The sequence below is a fragment of the Panthera tigris genome, chromosome D1 (genome assembly GCF_018350195.1).
Source record: "Panthera tigris isolate Pti1 chromosome D1, P.tigris_Pti1_mat1.1, whole genome shotgun sequence".
Classification (NCBI taxonomy): domain Eukaryota; kingdom Metazoa; phylum Chordata; class Mammalia; order Carnivora; family Felidae; genus Panthera; species Panthera tigris.
In genome coordinates this window covers 27,627,845-27,637,231 of record NC_056669.1, presented here as the reverse complement: position 1 = coordinate 27,637,231, position 9,387 = coordinate 27,627,845, and positions in this window count along the sequence as shown.

Here is a 9,387-nt window from a genome sequence, read left to right as displayed (position 1 = left end):
GCATATAAATGGACTCTTTCACTTAGCAGGCGGCAGGTAATTTCTTTTGTCCCTGCTGATGCATTATTGATTGTGATGAATGTCAGAGTGGGAGCCCATTCCAGGAGCCATTAAACAATAATTTCATCTCCGGTGGGTAATTGATTGTCAGGGGCCCACAGTGGCCAGTTGTGAAGTGGTGGTAACGGTGAATGTTTTTATTCGGGACAGGGTGTGAAGGGAAGATTGCATGATTTATTTATCAAATATCAAGCCCAGTTTTCAGGAAGAGGAAGCTGAGATGTGAAGATGACCTTCTCTGAGACTCAGGCAGCCTGTCTCCAGAGGTCAGATTCCTGCTGCTCAGTATTAGGGACATATCAGGAAGTCTTTCGCTACCTAGTCCCAACTGTCACCATCCCTGAGAGCCACCCTCCCTATGCACCCTGGGCACTGACTTTCAAGAATTGACACTCGGTACTACCACCATGCTAGTCCTCATAGCCTATATACCCAGCATCCAAATCCAGATGTGCATTCTCTCAGTATAGAACAGTTTAGATCGACTGGGCCCCTCAGTTCACACCCTTGAATGCCCTTCTCCTTGCTCCCTGCCTATCCAGTTCTTGTGTATTCCCTTGGCCCCAACTGACATAATCTCTGCAGGGCTCCAATCCACCTCAGACCCAGGTGGGAGTGTGAATGTCCCTGTTTCCATATCCTATGGCAGCTCATTCATGTCTCTGCCACAGAACTTCTACTATGTGCTGAATATTTGTTTGGATTCTGTCTTGACCACATGGTGAGTGATTCATAACTTTCCTGGATTACCAACTCCTTACAAAATTTGATGAAAACTATGAAATTTGTCCCTAGGGGAAAATGTGAGTATCCTGGCAGATATGCAAAATATTGCATACAGTTTTAGAGCATTTGCAGATCTGCTGAAAACCATTCATGGACCTCAGGTTAAGAACCTCTACCCTGACTGAGGTGTCTGAGGCCAGTATCTTATTCCCCTTTGTGTCTCCAGGCACAGTGCAACATGTGGCACATAACAGGTGCTTAACAAATGCTTGGTAAATGGGTGAAGACTGTCTCTATGGTGCAGATCAAGGACATGGGAGTGTAGGCTTCACTGAGAACCTCATGCTGTACATAAATGCATGGGCATTTAGAATAAAGGCATGCATTATGGTGTAAGAACTGTACAGAATGGCATTGTTGCTGCCATCCTGAGCTGGTCTTGGTTCCATGTTTTAGAGTTTCATAAATGGAAAGAAAGGGGATCAGAAAGGGCTTGAGTATTACACAGTGCAGCAGAGCTTCATAGAATTGAATTGGAAACTCCAAAGAGCACCCAAGTACAGAAACTAAAGCCAAGGAAGGTCCAAAGACTTACACAAGTCTCTGGGCCTCACTCTTCTCATTTTCATTTTAGAATTAGAAGAACTAGTCAAAAGGCCTGGAGACGGTATTTTTCCCATAAGGAAACAACAAACCAATGACAAAGTAACTCTCAAGATCAGGCTAACTCATGATATTGGCCTTGCCCTCAGCCCCTATTAATATGGCTTCCTGTGTTCCATGGAACTAACTTGTCCTATAGCATGAACATTTCTCAGTCTGGAGCTTTATAGGTATAAACTCTCAATGACAAGGGCCACTGCAGGAACAGTTGTATAGGCAGATTCTGGAACCAGAATGCCTAGAGTTGAACATTAACTCTAACACTTAAACACATGATCTTGGGCAAGTTCTAAATCTCTCTGCACTTCAGTTGACTTGACTATACTATGGAAGTCTCATAATTCCTACTCCTTAAGACCTTGAGAGGAACAAGTAAGTAGTAGATAGAGGGCTCAGAACACATAAGCATTCATTAAATGTTAGCCATTACTATCACTACGAGAGGGGTTTGTGGATAGATATTGTTATTGCAGTAAAAGGTTTCTGAGTATATGTGTGCAGAAGAAAAGGCTTGTTTTATTTTATATTATTTTAGCTCAGACATCAGTTGAGCAACAGTTCCTGTATCAGAATCACACTGTCCTCCAAAGATAAGAAACCAATGTCTTCAACATGCTCCCCATCAAAGAGACCACATTTTCTCCACATACAAAGTAAGCCAGATTTAAATGTTGGCCTTAACCTCTGATTGCTGGAACTGTCCTTAACAGCACACTCCTTTCTTTTGATCTCCTGATGCATTCACTGTACATAAATGCAAATTTTCTTGATACTCATAAACAGTCAACAAAATAGTAAAAAAAAAACCATTTATTATGTATTTCATTAGTTATATTTCTCAAAGACTAGTAGTCTTTCATAGCAGAAAGTGAAACTTATCTTTTGGTTAGGGTTCTGCCAGTGCCCATCACATTCCCCTTGGCCCACCCCAAGCATTAGAGAGAGCACTGGAACTTAAATCAAAACATAGGCTTAAGTTTCTTCCCTCACTGGTCTGGGACTCTGGTCAAGACACATGTGCATGAGACTATTAGTTATCCACTCCAATATCTGTTATCTACTTTATCCCTAACAATAATAAAAGGCCTTATTTTAGTTTGCACATGGGCATTTAGAATAAAGGCAATATTTTCCAGTCCCTCTTGAAGCTAGGTGTGGCCACGTGCTAAAATTCCAGCTAATGAGGCAAAAGGGGCAGCTGTGTGACATTTGCCCTTTCTTGACCTCTCTCTCCTTCCTACTGCCTATAATATGTCTATACAATAGCTGGAGCTTTCTAGCTGCCATCATGGACCCATTTGGATGATAGCCACACCTAGTAATGGTGTAGCCTGAATCCCTAGCAATTTCATGGAGCCGTCATGCTACCCCAGATTGCCTGTTTACAAGCATTATTTAAAATGAGAGTGAAATAAATGTCTTTCTTTTTTACATAATAGCTACTATTTGGGGTTTTCTGCTGCTCACAGCCTGACGCTAATCCTAAGTAAGTGCTCTGAATCTCAGGTTTCTCATCACTACAATGCAGATAATAATTCATATCTACATTACATGTAAAGGTAATATTACAAATGTAAACTCATTGTTACAGTAGAAATTGAATTATAAGTACTTATAGAAGAAATGAAAATAATGAAATACAAAGAAGGATATAAGACAGAAACTAGTGCAGTGTAGACATTGGGATTGCATTTTGGAATGAGTGCATCAGGGACAAGGACTGAGCTGCCCCTTGGAGAGCCCCTCTCTTCAGAAACTTTAGATTCTAACCAGCACAAGCCATTCTTCACCGTAATTTTCCACATCCACAACCACGGACACAAAAAACAAGTTGGAGGAAGCCCTGGTGGGAAAGGTCAGGAAGTCCAGTAAGAAGCAGGTCAAGTGGGAAGGGAAATGGCAACTCGGTGTCATTTTCAATGAACTTGAAAAAGTGAAGGGGAGAAAAGTAATCTTTAACGTTGAGGAGCGGAGTTTATCTGTGAAAGGTGGATTTATCATGGGTTTCCTTCGTCCTCTCCTTTATTTTTTTTTACCCGCTACTCCATTATCCTGTCAGCTGGAACCACGGGCTCTCCCAGAACCCTCCATCACGTCTCTACTGCTGTCTCCAGGAAGTCCTTATGGAACCTCAGCTCTCCCCTCACTGCAAATTCAGAGCCCTTCAGGTCCCAGTGCACTCTCCTGACATGGCTGATGGATGGACAAGTGGCTCCCCATGATGCCTGATGCCAGGCCCCAGATTCCAGCTCAGTTCAGTGGCTTCTTTCCTGCCTCCATACCTTAATAATTTATACATACCTCTTTCCATGCATCTGCGAAAATGCCCTTCGTCCATGCCAGCTTTTACAGGATGATTTCTGCCGACTCTCTCCATACACTTGCATTGACTACCTGCTCTGCACGCTAGTGTTACATGTTCTGTCTTATGTCTTCCCATGAGAGAGGATATTTCTAGAAGGTGGGAGCACGTCCCTCTAGTAATGACTTTCCGTACCACAGGTTTGTTTTGCTCCAAAATGATTTCAGCTAAAATGTGTTGAGCCTAATAGATCCTTCTTCAAATACTATCAGGTGTGGGGCACCTGGGTGGCTCAGTCAGTTGAGCATCTGACTTTGGCTCAGGTCATGATCTCACAGTTCGTGGGTTCAAGCCCCACGTCAGGCTCTGTGCTGACTGCTTGCTCACAGCCTGGAGCCTGCTTCAGATTCTGTGTCTCCTTCTCTCTCTGCCCCTCCCCCGCTCACACTTTGTCTCACTCTGTTTCTCAAAAATAAATAAATGTAAAAAAAATTTAAAAAAATACTATCAGGTGTGGCATCACCACTTTATAAATGGGGAAGTTTTAAAATGCCAACAGCCTCGTGGCCATTAACAGCATAAATAAGAACCCAACAGCCCTACCTCAAAGGCTAGTTTTTAAAAACATTTTTTTAGGGGTGCCTGGGTGGCTCAGTTGGTTAAGCGTCTGACTTCAGCTCAGGTCATGGTCTCACAGTCTGTGAGTTTGAGGCTCTTGTGGGGCTCTGTGCTGACAGCTCAGAGCCTGGAGCCTGCTTCAGATTCTATGTCTCCCTCTCTCTCTGCCCCTCCCCGGCTCATGCTCTGTCTCTCTCTGTCTCAAAAATAAATAAAAACATTATTTTTTTTTAATTTTTTAATGTTTATTTATTTTTGAGAAGACAGAGAGAGAGAGAGCAAGCAGGGGAGGGGAAGAGGGAGAGGGAGAGGGAGACACAGAACCCCAAGTAAGCTCCAGACTCTGAGCTGTTAGCACAGAGCTTTACCCAGGGCTTGAACTCACTGAGTGCAAGTTCATGACCTGAGACAAAATCAGACGCTTAACCCACTGAGCCACCCAGGTGCCCCTCAAGGCCTAGTTTTTCACCACATTTCTCTGTTCACAGAGCCTAAAAAGAGAGGCTGGCCCATCCCTGCAGCCTCCACTTCCACACCTCAGCAGCCATCTCTTGCTGACAATATCCTTCCAACCTACTTCCCTTAGTCTAGATCCATTGTCTGCAGAAAAACACTGGTTCCCTCCCCCTCTGCTCCTGTGCCTATTGTTGCTAGTTCCTTGACAGAGGAGTCCAGCCTCCTCTCTTTAGTCAATTAGAGACTGTTCTCTGCACATCTGCATAGGGAATGTTTTGTTTTAGGAAATCAATAGAGAAGCCAATTTCTCATCGCAGACTTTCAGCATCTCTGGAGGGACAGTTTCCTCTCCCTCCCTGCACCCTGTAAGTGCTTATGAGAGGAGAGATGAAGAAGGCAAAATCCTAAATTGCTACTTTTTAAGGCATTTGTATTTGTTTGCTTGAAAAAAACAGGATCCTCGTATTTTTCATAAGCGAATCATATGTGGAACCCAAACTTACAGAACAAAACAGATCTATACCAATCAAAGTGCAGTTAGAAATCTGGGGCCTCTCTCTAAGCCTTTCCCTCTTGACCTTTCCCCCCACCAAGGCTCCCAGAGTCTGAAAAGCAACCCGACATAACCCTGGGGTTCCATTATAAACTGTTGAAAAACAGAACTGAATGCAAAAATAACTAACTTGATTTCATTAGCAATTTTCCTCTGATGCACACGTGAGCTGATTTCTCTCCTCTCTGAGCAGAGCCCCTGAACCAAGAATTCTCCTATTTTTAAAGATCTAGAGAAACTTCACACCAGGGCCTGGTGACACCTCCCACTGTTCATTATTTTAGGGTGAGGAAAATCCTCAATCCCCACAGCCTACGTTTACTCCTGTGCCAAGAGCACTAGCAACTATGCTCCAGGAAGGGCAGGCCTTTATCTTGTAGTCCCAGGGCATTGAACAGCACTCACCAGAGGCACCTGGGTGGTTCAGTCTGTTAAGCATCTGACTGACTTTGGCTCAGATCATGATCTCCGGGTTCAGTTCATGATTTTGAGCCCCACTCCAGGTGGGCCTTGCTTCTCTCTCGCCCTCTCTCTACCCCTTGTAGAATTCTCTTTCTCTCTGCCCCTCACTCACTTGTGCCTTCTCTCTTTCTCTCTCTAAAAGAAAAAAAAAAAAAGAACTGTACCCACCAGACACACAGTGAATGCTCAAGGAACTTTTCTGTTATATGGGTCAAAATTTGTATGAAAACCTCTGAAAGCACAAACCATTATTATATCTGCCCAGCCCTTTTTTTCTCTGGGTTAAAAAGAAAGGAAAAAAAAAAACAGACTTCATTTTACTGACAACTCCCTCAGATGTCTGGGTTTTCATTAACCATCCTTTATATTATTCAATGCCGTATCTCCATATTTTCCAAATCTAACAAGGTTTATCCTTTCAACAAATAGTTAATGAGTACCTACTATGTACCCAATGCTGTTAAGTGCGAGAGAAACAGAAAAAAATGATAGAAACACAGTTCCTGCCTGTCAGGACTGTAGGGAGGAGAGAGCCCAGGAATCATACAAACTGGGGAAATAGTGACAACAGGCTGCCAGAGCCTAAGAGAGGAAATCACCTCCTCGTGGTTTCTATATGCTATTTTGATATTCCTATACAGGCACCACACAATTTCATGTGACTTGCCAAGTGATCTGGCCCCACAGAAATTGCAAAACATTACTTGAGAGTGTGAAGTCACTGCCTTGCTATAAAGTCTGGCTCTATTATTTATTGCCTGTGTGTGTTTAGACAAGTTCCTTAAACTCTCTGTTTCTCAGTTTTCTCTTCTGTGAAGTGTTGATTATAAGAGGATTAAATTAAACAAGCTTGTCAAGTGCTGAGAACAGTTTCTGGCATGGAGTGAATATCCAAGAACTGTGTGAGCTTGTTTCCATGCTAGTCCAGGGCAGCTCTAGGACAGCTGGGACTTTTGAATGGATGAACTCGCACACATTCTCATGCCCTACTCTACCATGATGCATTAGATTTCTTTGTGCTCCTCAGTCCACTAAACCCTTGGTTCTGTCATCCTATCATATTAAATCCAAAGAGGACACTGCCTAAAATCCCGGCCTCCTTAGGTCTGTCCAAGAGGACTTTGATTATAAGAGTCAGTGTCTCTTATAAGCAGAACAATTAGAAGGAGAGTAGTCAGGGCCCCACTTCACTTTCTGGTGGTTTTGAGGTCCTTTAAGGGGGATGGGAAGGATAAACATCCAAATATGGCCAATAGCATTGAAGCTTAATGAAATACATCTTGACGCTCTGTCTCTGAAATCTCCATCCTCGGGTAATTTCCTGAGCACATTCTCTATTACACAGTAGATACTACATGCCTCTTGAAATTCAACCATGATGATAGTTTGTTAACATAGGAAAGCCTTTAGCTAAATCATATTTTTATCTCATGGCATTGTGGATTTAAAACTTGTCTTCTTTGGGTTTTGCTCTTCCTCAGGTGTGACTCAAAGGTAACTTTCTGTGCACAGTGATAGCAGAAAGTCACAGTCCTTTGGCTAGCCATCAAGTTACCCCAGGTGCAAACCACTCAGGGGAAACCATTAAAATTCCATGAAACAATGTGAAAGGCTCTTAGAGAATGGTTTGGGCCAATCTTTTTTTGGTTTTTAAGCTAATGAAAAACCAAGGCTCAGAAAAGGCAAGTGACTCAACCAAAGCCACAAGCAGTTGTCTTTTCAAGTCCCAAAATGGAGTCCCTTGTGCTAAACCCCATGTCAGCAAACCAAGACTTAGCACCTAACCTACCTGCAGTCCCAATGCCCCTAGGATTGTAACCTTTAACCAGTCAGCCTGGAAATACCTGGTCTGCCCTGGGGAGGTAATCTGCCCCACAGGCCCTTTTGATCCATTTAGGAGGACAACCTTGCCTGAAATGATGTGTTCTTTGCTAATAATATCCTTTTCTGGCCCCCTTTCCACCTTTAAAAACTTTTCCTTTTCTACAGCTTGGCGGAGCTTCTCTCTATTGCTAGATGGGATGCTTCCCAATTCAAGAATCACCAAAAAGACCAATTTTTTCTTTACATGTATTCAGTTGAATTTTTGTTGTTTAACACAACCTTATCCTGACATGATGGGTGACAGGAGTTAGGGGAGCCCTATCATCTCCAAAATCCATCGTGATCTATAATCTGGAAAAAAAATCCCAATATGCAAAATGAGGAAAATGAGAAAGCTGTGATAAGAATTAAATGAGATGATGCATTTAAACATCTTAGCTCAGGGTTTGCCACATTAAAATGCACTCACCTATGCCAGACCCAAGGTAAGATGCTTCCCTCAATGGTACCACACAGTACCATCACGTCTCTGTACTGCTCTGCTAAGTTCTGTAGCCTCCCTTCCTTGTTGCTTACCAAGTAATTAACTCAGTCTGCAAAGCAAACTTTTTTTTTTTTTTTTTTTTTTTTGCCCGTACTATGTGTCAGGTGCTAAAATGAATCAGAAGTAGTCTCTGCCCGGTGCTCACAGATGGTAACACAACATTACTGTGCAGTGTAAGACACCGTAGAAGGGAGGCTCCAGGTTGTCCTGTGTGGTGGTCATTAGCAGTGCTCAAGTGCACTCTGCCTGTCCACCACCAGGACGTGTGACAGCATGGCACTTCCTATCCCCACCTCCTGGCCAGTGAAATGGAGCAGAAGACACTAATTTCACCAATGTGTGATTCATTTGCATTTATCTCTGGCACATTTGAGCAGCCAAGTTGGGATGGGGGTTCCTCCATCAGCCTGATCCCTGCTGACCAACAATGCCTATATGTGTAAGCAAGAAATAAAACTGTGTTGTTTTAAGCCACTGAGATTTTAAGTTTGTCACCACAACATTAATCTAACTCACCCTGGCTGGTCCATTCTGGAATGATGAAGATGAGAGGTCCCTTGCTGTTGTTTTTTTTCCTTAGTGCCCCATCTTTAGTCCCCAGAGATCTTTCCTAAACACACACCACACTAACCCCTGGCTGTTTTTTTTCTTCTAACATTAAAGCATTTGCCAGCCTGGAAACTCTCATCTCCTCCCCAACACTTGACTCTCTTTAGACTAACAAACGACCCCTGGATGAAGGGCAAATAAGCAACCCCAAACATCCTCCTCCGCTCCTCCTCACACCCTGCCTCCCGGCTCCTGCCTAATCTAACAATAGATGAAGCAATTGTGTTTTAATAAAGAAAATTGATTTACCTTTTCAGCATTTTAACAAATGGCAGTGCACACAGATCTCTAAAGATTTATGCCCACAATTTGCAAAATTATTTCTCTATCGATCAGCGCAGGTTTGTTTTTCATGGGTTCAGTCAATTAAGTAGTAACATTCAGGTGGGTAAATGAGTCAAGCCTATAAAGTCCCTGGTGAGGACAGATGCTTGTTTTATTCTGTGACTGAGGGATGTCACATGTGTAGGAAAGACACCTGGGACCTTATATGGCAGACATAGAAGGCACTGGGAAGTCTGGGAAGCAGGTGGCATGCTGGTGGCAAGAAGAGAAAGGCGAGTGCAGAGG